Genomic DNA, 22,842 nt, shown 5'->3' with positions numbered 1-22,842 from the left:
AATGGTTGTTTTTCAGACTGGAGGAAGGTATACTGTGGTGTTCCCCAGGGGTCGGTACTGGAACTCCTGCTTTTCTTAATATATATTAATAACTTAGACTTGGGTGTACAGGGTACAATTTCAAAACTTGCAGCTGAAATAAAACTTGGGAGGATAGTGATAGACATCAAGAAGACATAGGCTGGTGAAATGGGCAGACATGTGGCAGATGAAGTTTAACGCAGAAAAGTGTGAAGTGATACATTTTGGTAGGAAGAACGAGGAGAGGACATATAAACTAAAGGGTACAATTCTAAAGGGGGTGCAGGAACAGAGAGACCTGGAGGTATATGTGCACAAATCATTGAAGGTGGCAGGACAGGTTGAGAAAGTGGTTAAAAAAGCTTATGGGATCCTGGCTTTATAAATAGAAGCGTAAAGTACAAAAGCAAGGAAGTTATGATGAACCTTTATAAAACACTGGTTCGGCCACAATTGGGGTATTGTGTCCAATTCCGGGGACCGCACTTGGATGTGAAGGCTTTAGAGAGGGTGCAGAAAAGATTTACAAGAACGTTTCCAGGGATGAGGGACTTCAGTTACGTGGATAGACCGGAGAAGCTGGGGTTGTTCTCCTTAGAGCAGAGAAGATTGAGAGGAGATTTGATAGAGGTGTTCAAAATCATGAGGGGTCTGGAGAGTAGATAGAGAGAAACTGTTCCCATTGGTGGAAGGGTCGAGAACCAGAGGAAACAGATTTAAGGTGATTGGCAGAAGAACCAAAGGTGATATGAAGAAAAACTTTTTTACGCAGTGAGTGAAAGGGTGGTAGAGGCAGATTCAATCACGGCTTTCAAAAGGGAATTGGATAAGTACCTGAAGAAAAAGAAGTTGTAGGGCTACAGGGAAAGGGTGGGGGACTGAGACTAGCTGAATGGCCTCCTTCTGTGCTATAACCATTCTATGATTCTAGGTACTTGGGGCCTATCTCAGGTGCTTGACAGATAGGTGAAATTGCAAAATGTGGTGAAAGCTGCCCGCTCTGGGGGAGCATTGTTAGGGTTTGGCCCCTCTCCCCTGCTGCAATGGGGCCCAGGTGACCATTTATTTTTTTTATTTTTTTTATTTTTAAAAACAGGGGTCACAAAAATCAGCATAGAAAATCATTTTCACAGCAGTCATGAGAAAAATTATTAAAGAGCAATGTGTCTTTTTGATCAGTATGGGTTTAGTTTAAAAAGTTATTTGAAGTATATTTTTTATAAGTTGATGTACAAATAAATAGGTTAGTGAAACCGCCAATGTTACCAGGTTGAGATTATTTTTTAATGCCCAAGTACTGGTGGGATACTTTTAAGTAAAGAACATTTACAGTACTAGTTCCCCCAATGACTCAGTAGGTTTAGCTAGTGAGTAGCGGTACCATATAGATCAAGAAGATCCCTGGTTTGATCACTAGCCCTGTGCTGAGTTAGCTGTCCTCAGCCAGTACAGTGGTAGAGGCATTACAATTTCCTTTGATGCCCTCTGGGTTAAGGAGGAGAAAATCATCCAGAGTTCCTGTGCCTGAATGCGATTCAGCAATCCTTTGCAGGAAATGCTCAGATCCCCTGTGGTCAAATGACCTGCTGACACTCACTGTCAAGGCTCACCCATGAATAATTGCCATCTGGGTGAAATACCAGATGGTAGCTGACACCCTTGGAACTATACCTTAGCAAGTGTCAACCCTTTCAGGATAGAAGAAAATCAGCAGAATAAAAGCTGTGTTTGTATTAGTCTTAAAGGGACGATTATGCGGCAGGTCCTGGCGTATGGATCTCATACGCCCAGTGACAATCTCAAAGTAAGCTTAATGGATTTGCTAAGATGAGCTGCCAGGAAGACACAGTACCACTAAACCTTCTAAGACAAACATAAAAATGGGTAAAAATTGCAGAGAAAAGCTTTTACTAAATCAACTTTGAGTGTTTTACATTCAAAGTGTACCTTTTCAAAATTTGTCATAAGATTGGCAAAAGGTGAATCAGTAGCCAAAGAATATATGATACAATATACCTAACAGCAAGGCTAATTTTTCTTACAAGTCTGAACCAATGAATGGAGCGGAGACTATATAAACAACCTCAGTATTCAAACCGAATACTCAGTTGTTACCTTAACTCAATGAAAATTGTCTAAAGTAATTTTGGCTTAGTGCTGACGTTAACAGGGATTTTAATTTATAAGGGAAAATTTCTTTTGACATTTGTCAATACCAAAAGGATTTGTTTAAAGTGGATAATTCAATAAAGAAGATAATTTCAATTATCAGGATGTCCCAATTAAAAGGCCTGAATTATACTTTTTATTTGCTGTTCTGGCAATTTACAGAGAACTGGCAGAAAGTCACAAGGAAATTATTTTCTAAAAGGTTCAATTAATCTGATTTCATACATTCCACCCACTGCTTTGATCATGAAAGATGAAAATGTAATGCTTTACTGATTATTATCCCCAGGGCGTAAATATATTTTTCATTCAAGAATTAAGAAAGCTCTTAATGCAAATAAAAAGTAAAGCAATTGTTCTCAATAATACTTCCATATATTAAACCTAAGTACTCATTGTGTACCTGGGATGGCAGGAATGACTTATGAGGAGAGATTGGGTCGATTGGGCTTGTATTCACTAGAGTTTAGAAGACTGAGAGGGGATCTCATTGAAACTTATAAAAAGTTCTAACAGGACTAGACAGACTAGATACAGGAAGGATGTTCTTGATGGCGGGGGAGTCCAGAACCAGGGGTCACAGTCTAAAGATAGGGGTAAGCCATTTAGGACAGAGATGAGGAGGAATTTCTTCAACCCGAGAGTGGTGAACCTGTGGAATTCTCTACCACAGAAGGCCATTGAGGCCAATTCATTAAATATATTCAAGAAGGAGTTAGATATATTTCTTAAGGCTAAAGGGAGCAATCTATACTGTCCATCTGCTTACGATATGGGTTTTTAGAGATAAGGTAAAGCACGAGGTGATTCTAATATCTTTAGTGGTCCTATCCCTATCCTAATTCTCCTTTTGTTACTTACAGGACTATAGAATAATTTACTATTCCTTGTTATAGTCTTTGATATTTTAATTTCATATTTCCTCTTTGCATTCCTAATTGTCTTTTTTTTACCTCTTTCCTAAGCTCATCATATTCCCTTATGTAATGGAAGCTATATTTGAGTTCAGGATTGCAGCCGAGGGGCTGGGGAACAATTAGGTTTACCTGTTGCAGAGGGTCCTGGAGTGACCACGTTCTCCATGGTCATCTCCAGCTCCATCAGGTGCAGTTTGTGGATTCATCGATGGACATCTCTAAACCATACAGGCTACGTGGCACACAAATAATTCCACTGCTTATGTTGAACTACCAAACTACATACGTAGGCAGGACCAGAGTTGCGAAATTCCTGGGTTTGAGTTGTTCCTCCAGGCAGCAGCCTGTCTCTGGCTATTCATCCTCACCTGCTGCTGCTCACTCGTACTGCACCAACTGCTCCTTCCTAAAACAACCCTCCCAGAATGGATTTATCTGTGATGACGTTGGTCACTGCAGGAGTGGGTGATGCAGGATGCTGTAAGGTAATTGGTTGGGGCACTTCAGGGAGCAGTGACACTACCTCCTCTCAGGCACCTAGAGAAACAGAATATTGTTTACAATATTAACAGTAAGAAACCTCTTTCTTTCACATTACAGTGTTAGCTTGCAGTGCTGCAATGCATGTCTGTGTGTGTGAGTGAGTGATTGAAAAAGGCGATAAAGAATGAAAAGCAAAAGACCTCTGCTCTCCCCCTTCTATTGACTCCTGGCCCAGAATCTCCAATGCTATCTTCTCAAAGACTCATGGGTCACAAAATATACAATGGCTGAAGGAAAACTGAACAGAAATGTAGATCCATTTAACTGGTATTTTCATATTTTGGTAGAATATGTAGTTTTGTCAGGACAAAAATGTTATCAAATTAGTTCTTTGCTGGAAAGAATTCATCAGGGAGATACAGCATTTAAGAATAATTCCATATATAATTTATCTTCATAAAACTGTCAAAATGCTGTCTAATCCTGAATATTAAAATTGCAGCACAATTTACAGGAAGTATCTTTGATCAAAGGATAGCAATTGAAGACATCAAAAGATTAAAAGGAAAGATGGAGACACTTTTCCTCAGATCTTTACTTCAAAGCTATTACCTCCACTGAAGCATACACCAGTTTAACGGCAGGTGCACTGACCACATCCTAACACAACTGCCATTTACAATATCTTTCAATTATGTTTCTGTCTATTTAAAGTTTAAGCCCTTTCGTGCAATGCAGGCCAATAGCTGTGGAATTAAGTACTTTCCTCATAATTTGTTCAATATGATGGAATTTGAAGGCATTTCTCGGTCTCGTTATTGGTTGTTATAACTAAAATTACTGCCGCAACAGTCTAAAATGTCAGTATATTACTTAATTATAATCAGTTACTGTGTACTAGATCACAATCAAGACAATTTATTATTAAACACTTCAGAAAGCCCCAAATGAACTTATTAAAAAAAAACAGAAAATTCTAGAAATATAAATAGCATCGAGCCTGGTGTCATCCCACAGGTTTTTGTACTGATATGGAATTATTTTAACAATGTTTTTCCCACTTTCTTCCAAATGCCATTTAGGATCAACTTGATGACCTAAAAGTCAAATGACCAAAATACTGAATTCACTGGGAAACGTAACTTCTATTTTCAATATTATGGACCAAACATTAGAACGTTTTAAAATCTGCCATTTTGATTTTATGCCAGTGACTTTCAAAGCATGTATAATTCTAAAGCACCTTTTGGAAGTTCTCACCTTAAATGTTTCACAATGTCACTGTCTTTAAACAAAATTTTTGATCCTGTACATTTACCAGTCACACCATCTTACAGGTCAAACCAAACAACTTAATTAATTCTACATATACACAGTGGTAGTAGTTTTTCTTCCTAAATTCTCTTCCTGAAAGTTCTCAGCTCAAATTCAGCATTGTCCTTACTGTATATTTCTATAATTACACCTTGCATACAAACTTATCAATGGCATTTTAAACCTATTGTGGTTTTTCACTGCTTTTACAAATTTAAAAATATCAAAGTTTCACTACCAATGCTCAAAAATACCTTTTTTTAATGTAACTTTTCTCAGAAAATCTAGCAAACTTGCCATCTCAGTCTGCGCCACGTGATATGGAGGCCAAGCAATTACCTTTCTTTGCAATGTTCCAAGAACTTGCTTCCTAGTTTGCTTTCAGTCTTTGTACAGACCCAGAGCTTTAGCTCATGTTTTCTGACTGAATTCTACTTTGCCAGTTTCAGAGTTTCTACAAATCACTTCCATCTCGTATCTTTTTCATCACAAAGAATGTCATTCTGTGCCTTTCCTGGCATCAGCATTAAGATATTTACGAATCCCCAGCCAGACAAATGGGAATTCCACAATCTCAAAAAAAATCCTCATGTTTCTTGGCATTGCGGAAAACTCCCTTTTCTAGTATGTATGGTGACATCAAGGGGTTATTTAGAGCTCACTAACCAACCTTACCATTTCAGTGATATTCAGAAGCAGCAAGCTCACCAGATGACTTTCAAATCTTTTGTTCACGACACTGGTTTACAAAAAAATTTCATTAAACTGCGGCAGTTTTTGTAACCACAAAAGACCCCAAGAGAATGCCCCATCTCTGGATCACTTGAATAGTTACTGCGCATCACCAAGGTAGATGTAAAACAGTAGCTCTTACAAGGAAACACGAGCTTTATTTATTCTAGATTTCAGTGGTGTAATCCCATAATCCTTGCCTACTAGCACATGAACCAAAGCTGAGCCTCAAACTGCCATATGGAATCCCTCAACAATGTAGCACATTTCCCATGGTTTTTAAACATTTGTTCTTGGGCATTGCAGGAGACACTGACAAGACAGTATTTATTTCCCATACCGATCACTGGAATCACACGTAGGCCAGCTCACACAGAACATTAATGAACTGCTTAAAGTTTGTTGTATTTTTACAATACAGCAAATTCCATGGCCATTGCTTCTGGTGACAGCCTAGATTACCATATTGAATACAACTTTACACCCTGGTATGGTGGGATTTGAGCTCATGAACTCTAGGTTGCAAATCCAGTACCATAACCACCAAGCTACCATACCTGCATTGCATAATGTAGCGAGGATGTTTTGTTTAGCTATAGAGAACCCTTCAACGTTAGCAGATATAACAGTCAATGCCGGTCTTGAAAAAGACCCGTGTTTCTGACATCGCCGACTACTTCCGTCTTCAGGCATGCTGTGCGTGGTGGTGGTAGAATTGGTTGAAACAGGGCCGCGACGTGAACGCTTCTACCTTGACCTATAAGCAGTTTGAACGCCTGATACTCAATAGGATAGCACCAACTGTAGAGGAGAAGATCATTCCAGAGCAAGCAGGTTTCCGCCCCGGCAAATCAACAAGCCAACTGCTCAACCTCACACAACACATCGAAGATGGTTTTGAGCAAGGGATGGTAACAGGTGCTGTTTTTGTAGACCTGTCAGCAGCATATGATAGTGAACCATAGACGTCTCCTCTGCAAGATTCTAGAGATGACAAAAGAGATTCACTTAACAGAGCTGTTAGAAAGCATGCTTCAGAATCGCCGGTTTTATGTTGAACTAGGTGGGAAGCGCAGCAGGTGGCGTATTCAGAAGAATGGTCTTCCTACAAAACTACACAAATAACCAACCTATAGATGGTGTTACACGCTGTTTCATATATGCTGATGACTTATGTGTCACTGCCCAAAGCACTGATTTTAACACCGTGGAGAAAACGCTTTGAGGCCTTGGAGGGACTAAAATCCTACTATGAAGAAAACCACCTTCGCGCAAACCCATCAAAGACGCAAGTTTGTGCATTCCACCTCAGAAACCGTGAAGCCAAACGCCAGTTGAAAGTAACCTGGTGTGAAGCAACACTGACGCATTGCGAGCACCCTATCTACTTCGGAGTCACCCTTGACCGATGCCTCACCTTCAAGAACCACATTGAGAAGACAAAGGTAAAAGTGAGCGTACGAAACAACATCCTGAATAAGCTCACTAACACAAGATGGGGAACAAGCCCGAAAACATTGCAAACCAGTGCACTTGCTCTTTGCTATTCCACTGCCGAATACGCCTGCCCTGCATGGGAAAGGTCTACTTATGCCAAGAAGATGGATGCCGTTCTGAATGCAAGCTGCCAATTTATCACAGGTTGCTTAAAACCAACAAACACCAACAGCCTATATATCTTGGCGGGTATTGCTCCCCCTGATATAAGAACAGTAGCCAGCAAGAAAGAGCAACTCCGTCAAACATCAGATGAGAGACACCCTCTGCATTGTCATACACCTACACCCAGCCGCCTAAAGTCAAGAAAGAGCTTCATGAACAGTGTTGTTCCATTACAATCAACCTCATCTGAAGCCCGCATCGCCTTGTGGAAAGACCGGCTCGCCAGTCTTGAACAACCCCCAGCGATGGAAATTTTACTTGATGAAAGCTTTCCCCCAGGAGCGAATTGCAACTGGGCAACCTGGAAGTGCCTTAACAGACTTCGGACCGGTGTAGGTTGCTCAAAGGTGTCACTAAGCAAATGGGGATATTCAACCAGTCCGACAACTTGTGAATGTGGAACTGAGGCACAGACTATGCAACATCTCCTGCAATGCCCATCGTTAAGAGGAACCCTGCACTGTTGCAGATCTTGCCGAATTCAACAAGGCGCAAAAATGTGTCCAGTTCTGGCTGGGCTATGTAGACTGTCCGTGGACACGATAAGACCATACCTGCATGGCAGCAGAACTAATCAGATGTAAAAGACTCAGCTATCTGCGATATTAGCTAAATTTTCCTTGTATTTCTTGAAGATGAACTGTCTTGATTATGGCTCTAACAGAAAAGCTTTTACACAGCTAGTATTGTTGCAAAGTTAAATTCCCCATAAAAGTAATCAACCAGTGAAGAACACAAGACTGCAGTTGTAAACTTACCTTTCTCTATGCAGTGGTCCAAATTGCTTCCTTCCATGTTTATCTAAAGCATTAAACAATGTAGAGTACACACAGCTGAACCAAATGTACACCCTATACCATGACTATCTTAGCAGCAATCATGCAGTTCTAATGTTATGCTTGCAAGGCCAACCATAATAGTTAATATATACATGGTCATGACCAAAACATTATAGAACAGCTAAGCCAGTGGGAGGACTGCAGTCATGGAATACAACTTTGCTCTTCGTGTCCATCTTCTGACTTAGAAATGAATCACATCCTAAGCTGGCATTATGACTTTGCCTTTGATGACTGACAACCAATAATGCTCTGCAAACAGCATTTTGGGCCAGCTACCATGTTTTATATGTCAAAGGAAATCAAACTTCATGCCAAATCCAAGCTGTGCTTGCTCTTCTTTGGATTGCAAACATTCAAAATATCTTGTGTGCAACATGCTCCAACTTGAATCAGTGCATGAACCAGTTGGCCTCGCCTTCTTGTAAATTAGCAGTCTATTGTACAATGGCACTTCACTGACATCTAACCTATTGTTTTTAGTAGAAATTAGAGGTGAAGAAATATAGCTTACAGAACTTCTGATTTAAGTGTTTCTCTTGTCAGCAGTTTGCTCTTCAATTGCATTAGTCCATTTGCTGAGATACCAGGTTTACTGAGATTAAAATTTTGTCTATGACATTGTGTGCAACCACTATTTTTCCCCTCAAGATCTTAACACAAATAGTGTTCATTCTTCTCAAGTGACTCATCTGGCAATTCATTCACCGAAGTAAGTTTTGGCTTTCGGTTTACAGAAACATCACTTTCTATGATGTAAACTTCAAATTCCATGCCTGGAAGGTGCATGGACACCAGCTGCTTCAGGTACTTCTTACTGTGATTGTTTTGGCTTCAGCTCATTTTCTTCCTGTAACCGAACATGCTCCTTGTTCACTTGATCAATGTTAATGGAACATTGCAGATTCGAATGAATACTTCATCAGCAATAAATTGCGCAGCATAAAGATGTGGAGCAAGAGAGCATCATACACAACCTAGAGACACACCACTTATCTGCCAATAAAAAAATTCCACCTTTTTTATCGTCTTGCAAGAATTTTGATTTTATTTCCCCATACGTTCAACCTCCATTTTGTATAGCTCTCCTGAAGATTCACAAGAGACTTTTTAACCAATCCAGGGTGGCACTGCCCTATCAAACAAGATACATCAACATCCTGCAAAAGCTTGGGGTTTATGTTATTGACGGTCTCTCATTTTGGAGGAACAAATGTAGATGAGGTAACTGGACTAAATTCTCTGCTTTTTCAGCATTCCCCATATTATTCCACGAGAAACCAGTAACTCAGCAGAAGGGCATTTTACGATAATGGTGGAGAGAAGCTCCATAGTTTCTAAAGTATTCCTTTCTTTACTTTCCACCTTTGGTTATATCCCACATTAGTTTTTGTTGGCAAATTAATTAACTTTTTAGGAAAGTTAATGCATTCTGATTCTTTGCATCCATCATCCTTTTATTGTTGCAAATGATAAAATTACAGAAACTATAAAACATTACATGGATGAAGCCAGTAACAAGGACAACAGTGAACAAAATCCAGACAAGTAGTGTTCAAGAATGCCAAGTCTCAATTCCTTGAATTTGTTCTATTCCTGCAACAACAACAAAAACACAAATCAAAAACATACAATTTTTTCAAAAACACTAAAGTAGTTATTTTGGCATGCAGGAGGCCTCAAAATTCAGCCCAGTTGGTAGCACTCTTGCCTCAAAGTCAGAAGATTGAGAGTTCATGCTCTACTCTGCCAAGATTTGAGCACATAAACTACACTCAAATGCAGTAGGGGGGGAACACTGCCTTCTTTTGGATAGGGCATTAAAGATTCCATGGCATTATTTCAAAGTTCTTCTAATTCTGTTTATCTCATACCCTCTCAAACACCAGATTAATTGGTCATTTTGTTGCTATTTGTCAGGTCTTGCTGTGTACAAAAGGCTACTGTGTTTGCCTGCATAATAAATGTGCTTGTGACATTTCTGAACTGTGGTAAGCTTTACATATCTAAATAAAATGTTTTTAATTGGGGGAACAATTAGAAGAAGCAGTTAGTAACTTTCCAAAGGGAATTGAATATACTTGAAAAAGAAAAAAAATTCCAGGGTTATGGGGAAGGGCAGGGGAGGGGAGTGGGACTAATTGGGTAGCCCTATCGAAGAGCTGGCACAGGCACAATGGGCCTAATGGCCTCCTTCTGTGTTGCATGATTCTATGAGTCATAGACTGGCCATTGGTAACAGTTGCAAAATATGGCCAAATATTACTACTTTAACAAATGAATCACAGAAGCAATGCGAATATTCTGGCTATGAATGTGAAAAGTTTGAGTAGTTTTACAAAATTAATTATTGCGTACTATACAAGAAACAAACGTCACTTCAATTCTATGCACCAGGTCATACGTTTGCACTGCTGATTAAGCTACTGACAAGGACAGGGAGTGAAAGGAGAAATAACTCCAATCACATTTGAAAAGTTTGAAAATGAGTACTGTACATAATTTGTCATTTAAAAATTGGCACTGTACCTGCTGCACAAATAACAAATCGGAAATAACTAATCTGTTCAACTATTCTGGTCGAACTATCATTTATTTATTTTTAAAAACTATCTCTGCATCAAAACCATCAAGAAAAATGGTAGCAATTTTAAAATTCAGTACTACTCTGGTAAATACAGTAATTCTCCATTTAAATTCAGCAAGAAAAAAAGGGACACTTTTCCTGATGGGATACAAAACACCATCATTTTTTGCTTTGAATTTTAGAGATTCCATCCATTCTTTATTGGCCACCAACAGTTGGGCTGTCTTTGAAGCAGTCCAATGTTGGAAAGGGAAATTAGGAGCTAGGTGGTTGTGGATTGAAGGCCCATCTTTGGGTTTAAGCACAATATAGACGGCAACTCTAGTGCAATACTGAGGGGGCACCGCATTGTCAGAGATGACCTCCTTTGCATGAGATGCAGAAAGAGGCCCCCATCCATTTGCTACAGTGCTTTCAGGGACACTAAGGGTAATAGTGCCCGTACCAAAGCATGGGCTGAGATTAACAAATTTATTACAAAGCAGGGCCAAACCTGAGCCTTCGTCTTCAACGTAACATTGTCCTGGGCCAGATTAACTGCTTTGCAAGATCTTGGTGCTACATCTGCCTACGTAATGTCATTGCAGTTCAAAAGCAACTCACTATGTGCAAAACACTGATTTTTTGAGAGACCTGATAAGGTGCTTCACAAATGCAAGTCCTTAATTTTTACAACCTTCACAGGTATCATTGCCTTGTGAGCTCTGAAAAATCCTGAAGTAAAACTGGAAAAAAAATGTTCCTCCCAAGATGATCCAAAGCATCAACAGCCACTTTGCTTTGGGTTTGTGAGAATAATGGATTTTGCAGTAATAATAACGCTGAGGCTATGTGCTCACCGTTATTATGGAGTAAACTTCTGACGTCCGCAGATGCGCAGTTAAACACGGAAATCAGGAAGTTGCCCTGCTCCTCCACAAGCTTTGCTACACCTGTACCTCGCCAAGAGTTTCAGCTTTAAAATACATGAAGGGCATTGCAGTACTAAAGTTAGGGTGTGTAAATTCAGGTGTAAGTGACATTTTACCAGCGTGACCAACACAAAGGTGAAGACAATGGCCTGGACTATGCGTCAGCAGCGAAGTAACAGAGCTTGCCGTCCATTATGCCTACAGCTGCCTGCAGGCTCAAGAGGCCTTATGGCCTACACCTGCTCCTATTTCTTATGTGATTAGTCTTAATTACTGCCAAACAACCTCTCTGGCACTGAATATTTACTTTTACAATTGTTGAGTCTCATTCCTTCAGATTTTAAGTATCGATGGAGATTGAAAAAATTAATTTATTACTTTTTGTCTCTTATCTCTCTTAATCCCATCTTTCTTTCCCTCTATATTTTGTTTTCTGCACATGATTTTACATTAAATTAAATATTTGAATTTATACATCTTGGTTTAGACTCCGCGTGTCTCAGTGAGGATTCTTCAATCTGAGTGGTTGAAGAGACACGCTGCTGCTTGCTCTGTTCACACATGCCACAGGTCCCCTGTAGAGGGCACCGTGCCAAAAAAGATCTCTAACCACTAAGTTGCTGCATAAAAGCCCGTGAAGTCTGTGGGCAGCTATCAGTGGAATGAAACTTTCCTTCGCCGCTGACCGCAAAATAGACCATTATCTTCCACTTCGTGTCGGCCATTTAAAAAAAACTGTTGGATGCGCAAAGCTGGAATGGGTGAGATTTTCAATGTTTTCAAGTGTTTGACACCATACCCGTCAACATTTCTCCAGATGTGCCATTTCTTAAGCATTGCCTTGTTTATAATTCAGTTTATTCATTTCCTGAGAAAAATAAAGTGCAGATAATAAATTACTTAAAAACTCCTTTCTTTGGCACACTCCCTTCTATCCTTGTGCATGTCCATCCACATGCACAAAGCAGGGTAACTGGACAGCAATTAGAAGCAGGAACCTCAATCAATCTTCTCCCTAACCCGGAAAGGTAACTAGTGCTCGAACCAGTGCATCAGCTAAGATCAACTAACTCAATCAAATCAAATCAACTTTTATTGTCATTGTTAGTGCACAAGTGCAGTACAACGAAATGTAGGCTTGCGGCTCCCGAGAGTGTACAATTTGGATTAGGACACTTAAACATTTCAACATACATTTGTACATATATATTAGCATAAATATAACCATAATAAAGTGCATCGGCAGATGTGCAGGCTTTAGTGTTTATTTGTGGAGTTCAGTAGGATGACAGCCCTGGGAAAGAAGCTGTTCCTAAATCTGGTCGTACGGGTGCGAATGCATCTGTAGCGTCTTCCAGATGGTAGGAGGGCGAACAGACTGTGGCTGGGGTGGGTAGGGTCTTTGATGATGGACCGTGCCCTCCGTAGGCAGCGTTTCTGATATATATGTTCTATGGTCGGTAGCCGGGTGCCGGTAATGCGTTGGGCAGTTTTGACTACCCGCTGCAGGGCTTTCCGGTCATGGGAGCTACAGCTGCCGTACCATACCGTGATACAGTTTGTCAGGATGCTCTCTATAGTGCAGCGGTAGAAGTTAGAGAGGATCGGGGGTGACAGATTACATCCCTTCAGCCTCCTTAGGAAATATAGGCGCTGCTGGGCCTTCTTCACCAGAGAGGAGGTGTTGAGGGACCAGGAGAGGTCTTCCGTGATGTGGACTCCGAGGAACTTAAAGCTGGCCACCCTTTCCACCTCCGCCCATTGATGTGGATGGGGGTATGACTTCCGCCTTTGGACTTCCTGAAGTCCACGATTATTTCCTTTGTTTTCTTGGTGTTAAGGGCCAGGTTGTTGTCGGCACACCACTTCACGAGATGCTGGACCTGCTCCCTGTAGGCTGACTCATCGTTGTTGGTGATCTGGCCTACTACCGTGGTGTCATCTGCGAACTTGATGATGGTGTTGGAACCATTAACAGCCACACAGTCGTGGGTGAAGAGGGAGTAGAGGAGGGGGCTCAGCACACATCCTTGTGGGGCCCCCGTGTTCAGGGTCGGGGGGGGGGGGGGGGGGGGAAAAGAGGTGTGGTTACCTAATTTGACAGACTGGGGTCTGTTTGTTAGGAAGTCCAGGGTCCAGTTGCAGAGGGAAGTGTTCAGGCCAAGAGTTTGGTGGCCAGCTTGTTGTAACTCATCACAGAGCAGAAGTAGATCCTTAGACCTCTCTCTTTTGCAATGGTTCAGCCAGTCACTTCCCTGGACAAAATTCCATCCTCAAAGAAAACCATAAAAAACAAATTAACTGGTCACTCATCCCTTTGCAGGATCGTGCTGTTATATCTGCCTACATAATGTCACCGTGCTTCAAAGATAATTTGAGTTTGGGAGAACTGATAAGGTGCAAGTCTTTATTTTTTACTATTTTAACTGGTAATGTTGCTATGTGAACATTTTCTCTGCAAAATGCATTAGGTATAAGCAAAGAAGAAAAAAAATATGTTCCTCCCAACAGGATACAAAGCACTGACAATCCCTTTGCTTTGGGTTTGAGAAAGAATATTATCTTCCCCTTTGTGTTGGCCATTTAAGACACTGTTTGTCTTAGATGGGCAAAGCTGGAAGGGGTAGGGAACAAGGTTTTCAATGCCATAAAGTGTCTGATCCGTCCACATACCTCAACGTTTCTCCAGGTGTACTATTTAAGCATTTCATTCTTTAATGATTCAGTTTATTTCATTCCTGAGGAAAAATAAAAATGCACAAAATGTTACTTAAAATTTACAACATAATTCAATACATTTACACTTCAAAATTCATCTCTGCAGGTATTATTGATTTTAAAATCTTGCCTGTAATAATGCATTAAATTCTACAAAGAATTACCAGATGATAATCTTCCTTTGAACAGGATCCAAAGCTCTGGTGGGACCTCTGGCTTTATATTAAAAAAGTGATCTGGCCTTCTGTATTAGCTACATAGGGCAATTTTAAGTAGCACTTAAACAGAAAACAATTTTTTGCTCTCTTGACCAATTTCTTCCTCACTTCTTCAGCTGTCAACTCCTTCCTGGGCACAATTCCAAGGGTTTTGGGCTCCTTCTGATATCCTAAACAAGCGGCCATAGGCACCAGCAGTTATTTGATGGCATCGATATCAAACCAGATCAAAATGACGAAAACCCCATTAGAAGACACCCAGTGCTTTGCAAAGTCTGATGAAAGTTATCCGAAACACAAGATCTCAGTTTGTTAAGGAGAACGCCACACTTAAGTTCTAACAGTCATTCTATTTTTTCCCCTCCCAAGATGATTACAGTTCATAACAGAATATAGCTGTTCCTCACGACAGGATCCAAAGCACCGACAGTCCATTTGCTTTGGGTTTGAGAGAGAAAATGATCTACCCTCCTGTGTTGGCCAAATAAGACACTGCCTGTCTTAGGTGGGCAATGATGGAAGGGGGAGGCAAAGTAACAAAATCCATACTCGGACACATGATTCACCCTGCCCCACCATACCTCATGGCACATTTTCCAGATATATGTTTCTTATGCCCATCCTCATTTGTGGTTCTGGTTTATTCCATTCCTCTGCAAATGGAGAAAATAAAGTTACAGATCTAACAGCGAACTACTAAATTTAGGTCTTCGCAATCAATTCAACAAAATTACAATTAATCTGGGAATTTTGCATTTGAATCTACACAGATGTTATTTGATTTAAAAGGTAGCTTGCAATGATGAATGAAGGACAACTAGAAAGAAACATGTTCCTCCCGACAGGATCCAAAGCATCGACAATCCATTTGCTTTGGGTTTCAGAGAGAATATCATCTTCCCCTTTGTGTTGGCCATTTAAGACACTGTCTGTTTTAAATGGGCAAAGCTGGAAGGGGCAGAGAAATTAGAGGTTTTTGATGCAGTCAGGTGTTTGAATTTTTCTTCCCATACCTCTTACTTCTCCAGGTATACAATTTATTTCCTTATTTCTGGTTCAGTTTATTCCATCAACTTAGTACATGGGTAAAAAGGTACTTCAAAGCTACATTATAACCAATTTCAGAGGAGCACCCCACCCACCCCTTCAACCACCATCTGCCCCACCTGTGACAGACTGTAGGTCCCGCATTGGACTCATCAGTCACCTGCGAACTCATTTTTAATGTGGAAGCAAGTCATCCTCGGTTCCGAGGGACTGCCTAAGAAGGATAACCAATTTACAATTGATGGAAGATTTTACACTTCACATTTTATCAGTGCAGTATTAGTGATTTTAAAATCTTGTCTGTGTTAAGTTCAAAGGATTACCAGAGGAAAGTACTTTCCAAAAAGGATCCAAAGCCAGACAGGACATTTTGCTTTAGACTTGAGTGAAAATGGTCTGCCCTATTACATTGTCACTTAAGACAGTATCCATCTTAGACGTCAAATCCAGAAAGTAGCTTATGGAGAACAGAAATTTTGCCTCCGCCAATTGTTCCCCCCATCCCTTCTTTTCCTTCAACTGCAGACATTTACTGGGTACAATTCCAGACACCTGGTACCTTACATAAGTGTCTAGTACTCATAAGTGTCAGCAAGGGGCACTAAAACAGAATTCAATCCTATCCTCAACTAACACCCACCCACATGCACATCAAGAAGCTTAGCTGGATAGTGATCGGGGAAGAGAACCCAGGTCAATTTTCTCCACCCTAACCCAGGGGCATGGAGGGCCTTACTGCCACATTGGCTGGGACCAACTAACTCATAAGACCAAGAATCTAACCTGGAACCTTTCCTCCGACGTGGCTCAGTTAGTCGCTGGATACACTTGTTAAGTAAGTGCCATTTCTAAAATCAAATGCGATTATTCGTACCTCACTGTACCGTATTCATCTAATTTAAAGACATTCTGATCACGAGTTATTCACCACTCCTATCAAATGTATATACTGCCTGTGTGAACAAAAAATATCAGGTCACCAGTGAAGAATATGGATAGTTAACATTACATTGTCAAAATTCTTGGTATATGTATTGTGTGCATCAAATTCCAAAATTTCCATGTGCTGCCCGTTGTCTATTTTCAACTATTTATTTACCAGGGCTTTCGACCATATCTGACTGTTCAGCTCTCGGCGCATGTTATGGTACAGTTCTATGGATTTTCATTTTGTTGAGCTCTGCACAGAGCATGTCAGAACATACCTCAGGTCACACACCTGCAGTCATGAAATTCCTGACATGTACAGCTCTCCATTCAGAAAGAAGTTCAAACTGGCCTACAAAACTACCTATAGAACACACGCAAGCAAGGTTTCACCCAGCGCTTTGCAAGTCTGATGGTAATCACCTGAAACACAAAATGTGGATAGAGGACAGAAAACAGTAGAAATAAACTGATCATTTTCAGGGTGGCAGGCTATTACCAGTGGGGTGCCGCAAGGATCAGTGCTTGCACCTCAGCTATTTACAATCTACATTAATTACTAAAATGAAGGGACTGCATGTACTGTACTCATGTTTGCTGAGGATACAAAGTTAGGTGAGAAAGTAAGCTGTGAAGAGGACAGAGTCTGGAAAGGGATATAGACAGGTTAAGTGACTGGGCAAGAAGGTGGCAGATGGAGTATAATGAGAGAGAATCTAAGATGATTCACTTTGGTAGGAAGAACAAAGAATATTTTTTTTTAATAAATGGTGAGAAACTATTTTGGGTGTCCGTGTACACGAAACAGAAAGTTAACATGCAATTAGGAAAGCAAATTATATGTTTGCCTTTATTGCAAGAGGGTTGGAGTAACAAGAGTAAGGAAGTCTTACTACAATTGTATAGGACTTTGGTGAGACCACACCTGGCGTACTGTGCCGTTTTGGACTGAAAGCCAATAAATCCTAGGGTTTTCAAAGAGGTGGCTATAGGAGGTGGCTATAGAGATAGTGGATGCATTGGTTGTCATTTTCCAAAATTCCAAAGATTCTAGAATGGTTCCCACAGACTGGAAGGTAGCAAATGTAACCCCACTATTTAAGAAAGGAGGGAGAGAAAATGGGGAATTACAGACAAGTTAGCCTGACATCAGTAGTAGGGAAAATGCTAGAATCTATTATTAAGGACATGGTAACAGGGCACTTAGAAAATAATAATAGGATTGGGCAGTCAACATGGATATATGAAAGGGAAATCGTGTTTGACAAATCTGTTAGAATTTGAGGTTGTAACTAGTAGAATAGATAAGGGGGAACTAATGGATATGGTGTATTTGGATTTTCAGAAGGCACCACATAAGAGGTTATTAAACAAAATTAGGGCTCATGGGATTGGGGGTAATATACTAGCATGGATTGAAGATTGGTTAACAGACAGAAAACTGAGTAGGAATAAACAGGTCATTTTTGGGTTGGCAGGCTGTAACTAGTGGGTTATCGCAAGGATCAGTGCTTGGGCCTCAGCTATTCACAATCTACATCAACGATTTGGATGAGGGGATCAAATGTAATATATCCAAGTTTGATGACGATACAAAGCTGGGTGGGAAGGTAAGCTGTGAGAAGGATGCAAGGTGATATAGACAGGCTAAGTGAGTGGGCAAGAACATGGCAAATGGAATATAATGTGGAGAAATGTGAAGTTATCCACTTTGGTAAGAAAAATAGAAGAGTATTTTTTTTTAATGGAGAGATTGGGAAATGTTGGTGTTCAGAGGGACCTGGGCGTCCTTGTATACAAATCACAAAGTTAACATGCAGGTATAGCACGCAATTAGGAAAGCAAATGGTATGTTGGCCTTTATTACAAGAGGATTTGAGTATAAGAGTAAAGATGTCTTACTGCAATTACATAAAGCCCTGGTGAGACCACACCTGGAGTATTATGTAGAGTTTTGGTCTCCTTACCAAAGGAAGGATATACTTGCCATAGAGAAAGATAACGAAGGTTCACCAGACTGGTTTCGGGCATGGGGGATTGTCCTATAAGGAGAGATTGTGTAGTCTCGGCTTATATTCTCGAGTTTAGAAGAATTGGAGGTAATCTCATTGAAACATACAAAATTCTTACAGGGCTTGACAGGGTAGATGCAGGGAAGATGTTTCTCCTGGGGTTACAGTCTCAAGAGTAAGGGGTCAGCCATTTAGGACTGAGATGAGAAATTTCTTCACTCAAGAGGGTGATGAATCTTTGTAATTCTCTACCACAGAGGGCTGTGGAGGCTCAGTCGTTGAGTATATTCAAGACAGAGATCGATGGATTCCCATAAAATTCAAAAATCTATGATCTTAATGAATGGCAGAGCAGACTCGAAGGGCCAAATAGCCTACTCTTGTTCTTATACCTATACTTATGTTCTTATACCTTAATTTCTGGGATGAAAGGGTTGTCCATGAGGACAGATTAAGTAGAATGGGCCTGTACTCTTTGGAGTTTAGAAGAATTGAGAGGTGATCTCATTGAAACATGCAAGATTCTGAGAGGGTAGATGCTGAGAGGCTGTTTCCCCTGGTTGGAGAGTCTAGGAATAGGGGGCATAGTCTCAGGATAAGGGGCCAGACATTTAGGACCGATGAGGAGAAATTTCTTCACTCAGAGGGTTGTGAATCTTTGGAATTCTCTATCCGAGGGCTGTGGATGCTCAGTATATTCAAAGCTGAGATCGATAGATGTTTGGACTCTAAGGGCATCGAGGAATATGGAGAATCAGGCAGGAAAGTGGAGTTAAGATTAAAGATCAGCCATGATCTTATTGAATGGTGGAGTAGGCTCAAAGGGTCATATTGCCTACTCCTATTCCTTATGTTGATCTCAGTTTGTTAAGGTGAACTCCGCACTTGAGTTTGAACAGTTATTCTATTTTTTTTTGCAAGATAATTACTGTTCATAACAGAATACATCTGTTCCTCACGACAGGATCCAAAGCACCGACAGTCCATTTGCTTTGGGTTTGAGAGAGAAAATGATCTACCCTCCTGTGTTGGTCACCCAAGACACTGCCCGTCTTAGGTGAGCAATGATGGAAGGGGGAGGCAAAGTAACAAAATCCAAACCATTGAGGCACAAGATTCCACCCCCGCCCCCCCCAATACCTCATGGCACATTTTCCAGGTGTACATTTCTTATGCCGATCCTCATTTCTGATTCTGTTTGTTTCATTCCTCTGCAAATGGAGAAAATAATATTTCAGATATAATAACAAACTACCAAATCTAGGTCTTCATAATCAATTCGACAAAATTACAATTAATCTGGAAATCTTGCATTTGAATCTACACAAATGTTATTTGATTTAAAAGCTAGCTTGCAATAATAAAAAGACTTGCATTTATATAGCGCCTTTCACAACCACCGGTCGTCTCAAAGCACATTACAGGCAATGAAGTACAATTTGAAGTGGAGTCACTCTTGTAATGAACTAAGAAGGACAACTAGAAAGATGTTCCTCCCGACGGGATCCAAAGCAACAAGATCCCTTGCTTTGGGTTCGAGGGAGAAAATTATCTACCCTTCTGTGTTGGCCACTTAAGACATTGCCTGTCTTAGATGGGCAAAGCTGAAAAGGGGCACATAGTCATTTATACCTAATGGTGCACCCATCAAGATTTATTAATATTGCAGCAGCTGTTCATCAATACATTTCCTGCATATAAAAACAAAACTTATTTTAAACCACCTGACCCAAGAGCATAAATTGGTCACTGATAACGTGGGTTGGTAAAAAAAAAGATTCATTTCCCTTTTACCTTGAATCACGTGGAGGCTATACTCCCATTGCCCTAGTTAAGATTTACCAACTCAGCAAAGACCAGTTATCAAATCTAGGCCTTGCATTATGGCTCATTCCACATTAGGCAGCACACTTCAAGTGAGTAATTGAAGGAGTCACATTATAGTCCATCTGAATTACATTTGAAATGTAGTTATGTAGGTAAACAAGACAATCAATCCACAACCAGTAAGAAGTATAATTACCAGTTAACCTGTTTTCTGGTGGTTTTCAGGAACACCCCCTGCGCTTCTTTGAATAGTGATACAAGGATTTTTAATGTCCAGCAGAACAGACTGAAGGGGGCTTGGGTTAAAATCTCATCCACAAGCCAACAGCTCAGACAATGCAGCATTCCCTCAGTGTCACTTAAGTGTCAGCTGCAAATATGCACCGAAATCCTGGAGTAGACTTGAACCCACAACCTGATTCCTCACCAATAGGAATCATTGCACCACAGCCTCTTGCCAAAAGCAGCGATGCATGGCTACCCAATCTCCACTTAACTTAATCCTGCATTCATTTGCCATTTTATTTACTTTTAAACACTTGAACTTTACCAGCATTCCTTGCTCACAATTTATTATCCTCATTCATTGTGCACACACCAAGGTGAGGGATGCTGGTGCCAGTGCCAGGGAAGGGGATACTTTCCACTTCAGACACCCAGTGTCAGCATCAAGCACTCCCAGATCACCTATAGCATTGCTTGGTGGAGAGTAAAGCTCCTTCTGGTCTGCTAACAATATGCCTCAGTGCCAATCTCAAGAGCACCCGTACTGCACCAGTGTGGCATCTTTCCACTTCCACATACAATCATTCATAGGCCTGTCTGAGGGATATCGCAAATTCACATCCAATTTTGAACCAATTCGTGCTGTAGGCATATGCCCACTAGGTTGACCAAATTCATTTCACAAGGAATAAGTCTCCTCCGTCTGTAAGGATTCTACCACTTTGGGCTTGATCGAGTCCAGGTTCCAGTAGTGAAAGGCCAGTGCTGACCCAACTGCACCACCTAGCCCTGCCATATAGTCCACTTAATTAATTCATCCAACTCCATTAACAAACAGCATGCAGCAAATTTTAAAAATTCCCTCGAGATACATTATATAACGTAATTTTCTTTATTATATGGTATCGATGGCCACCTGCATTGTATTATCCAATCCTATCCAGCTTGATTGCTGCGCCTCCTTCAGATCAAACGTTCACAACCTCCATTCCGCTAAAAGAATCAAAGCTCCTGCATGACCATTGATGAGGACAGAAAAATCTTATTTCAATTCTCCAAATCTAATCTCCTGTTCCCTTTGCCGGTTCCACCCTGAAGCCTCCTTCACCTATTGGCCTGATCCTGCCCCATTGCTAAAGCTCTGCAAAGAAACAGATTGTGTGCGGAGCGCCCGGGACCATGTGGCGCGACAGAAATTGAAGACAATTAGCAGCCGCGGCCTGCTCCCTGCCGAGCAGCCCGCGGCTTTCCCCGTCGTCAGGAACTGCTCGGCATAAAAAAACATCCGGCCCCGCGTGTCCCAGCCCGAGAAGCAGGCGGCCTCGCGGTACCCAATCCACCGATTCCGCCACACACGCACCCCAACGGTGCCGGCCCACAATCTGAAGAACACGAGCACACTCACTACCTGCTGCCGCCCGCCATCGCCGTGCGGAAAAAAGGACGACGTTTGGGGCCCCGCCTCCTATGACGGCACTGGGTGGGCGGGGACCGTTGGCCCCGCCTTCTATGACGGTACTGGGTGGGCGGGGTTTCTTGGCTCCGCCTGCTCTGGCTCGAGGTGGACGCGGTTCACGAACTGCGCAGCTCCTATAATACATGCTCCAACTGGCCATTCTTTGTATGTTTGCCTTTCTCGTGTGTGTTGGCCGGCGCTTTGACAAAAAAAACAATCAGATCTCAAAATGCATAAGTTATCCTCTTCCGCGACCGGTGGGCACTGCAGGGTTCTGAGGAAGGGTCATCGACCTGAAACGTTAACATAGAAACGTAGAAGATAGGAGCAGGAGTAGGCCATCGGCCCCTCGAGCCTGCGCCGCCATTTAGTGAGTTCATGGCTGATCATCCAAATTCAGCACTCTGTCCCTGCTTTCTCCCCATATCCCTTGATCCCTTTAGCCTTAAGAAATATATCCAACTCCTTCTTGAATATATTTAATGAATTGGCCTCCACTGCCTTCTGTGGTAGAGAATTCCACAGGTTCACCACTCACTGGGTGAAGAAATTCCTCCTCATCTCTGTCCTAAATGGCTTACCCCTTATCCTTAGACTGTGACCCCTGGTTCTGGACTCCCCGGCCATCGGGAACATCCTTCCTGCATCTAGTCCTGTTAGAATTTTATAAGTTTCAATGAGATCCCCTCTCATTCTTCTAAACTCCAGCGAGTATAACCCTAACCGACCCAATCTCTCCTCATACATCATTCCTGCCATCCCAGGTATCAGTCTGGT

General features: G+C 41.3%; 1 long non-coding RNA gene and 5 other non-coding genes across 6 annotated transcripts; all 6 read right to left on the bottom strand.

The window, feature by feature from the left end:
* Positions 1-12,509: 12,509 nt before the first annotated feature.
* LOC147123267 (uncharacterized) lies at positions 12,510-22,060 on the bottom strand. Its single transcript, XR_015074154.1, has 6 exons — positions 22,018-22,060; positions 19,698-19,768; positions 16,493-16,571; positions 15,153-15,224; positions 14,309-14,373; positions 12,510-13,907 (listed from the first exon to the last, which is right to left on the bottom strand). It is a non-coding gene; the product is annotated as an uncharacterized LOC147123267 (long non-coding RNA).
* On the bottom strand, positions 14,129-14,247 carry LOC147123272 (small nucleolar RNA SNORA26). The gene has a single exon (XR_015075164.1). It is a non-coding gene; the product is annotated as a small nucleolar RNA SNORA26 (small nucleolar RNA).
* Positions 14,966-15,084, bottom strand: LOC147123271 (small nucleolar RNA SNORA26). Its single transcript, XR_015075162.1, has one exon. It is a non-coding gene; the product is annotated as a small nucleolar RNA SNORA26 (small nucleolar RNA).
* LOC147123270 (small nucleolar RNA SNORA26) lies at positions 15,399-15,517 on the bottom strand. The gene has a single exon (XR_015075161.1). It is a non-coding gene; the product is annotated as a small nucleolar RNA SNORA26 (small nucleolar RNA).
* LOC147123269 (small nucleolar RNA SNORA26) lies at positions 19,504-19,622 on the bottom strand. The gene has a single exon (XR_015075163.1). It is a non-coding gene; the product is annotated as a small nucleolar RNA SNORA26 (small nucleolar RNA).
* LOC147123268 (small nucleolar RNA SNORA26) lies at positions 20,043-20,159 on the bottom strand. The gene has a single exon (XR_015075160.1). It is a non-coding gene; the product is annotated as a small nucleolar RNA SNORA26 (small nucleolar RNA).
* Positions 22,061-22,842: the final 782 nt, after the last annotated feature.

This window comes from Somniosus microcephalus, chromosome 2 (assembly GCF_052327205.1).
Source record: "Somniosus microcephalus isolate GS21.2 chromosome 2, FLI_Smic_1.0, whole genome shotgun sequence".
Taxonomy (NCBI): domain Eukaryota; kingdom Metazoa; phylum Chordata; class Chondrichthyes; order Squaliformes; family Somniosidae; genus Somniosus; species Somniosus microcephalus.
Note: the sequence above shows the minus strand (reverse complement) of the source record. Positions and strands in the feature narration are given on the sequence as shown.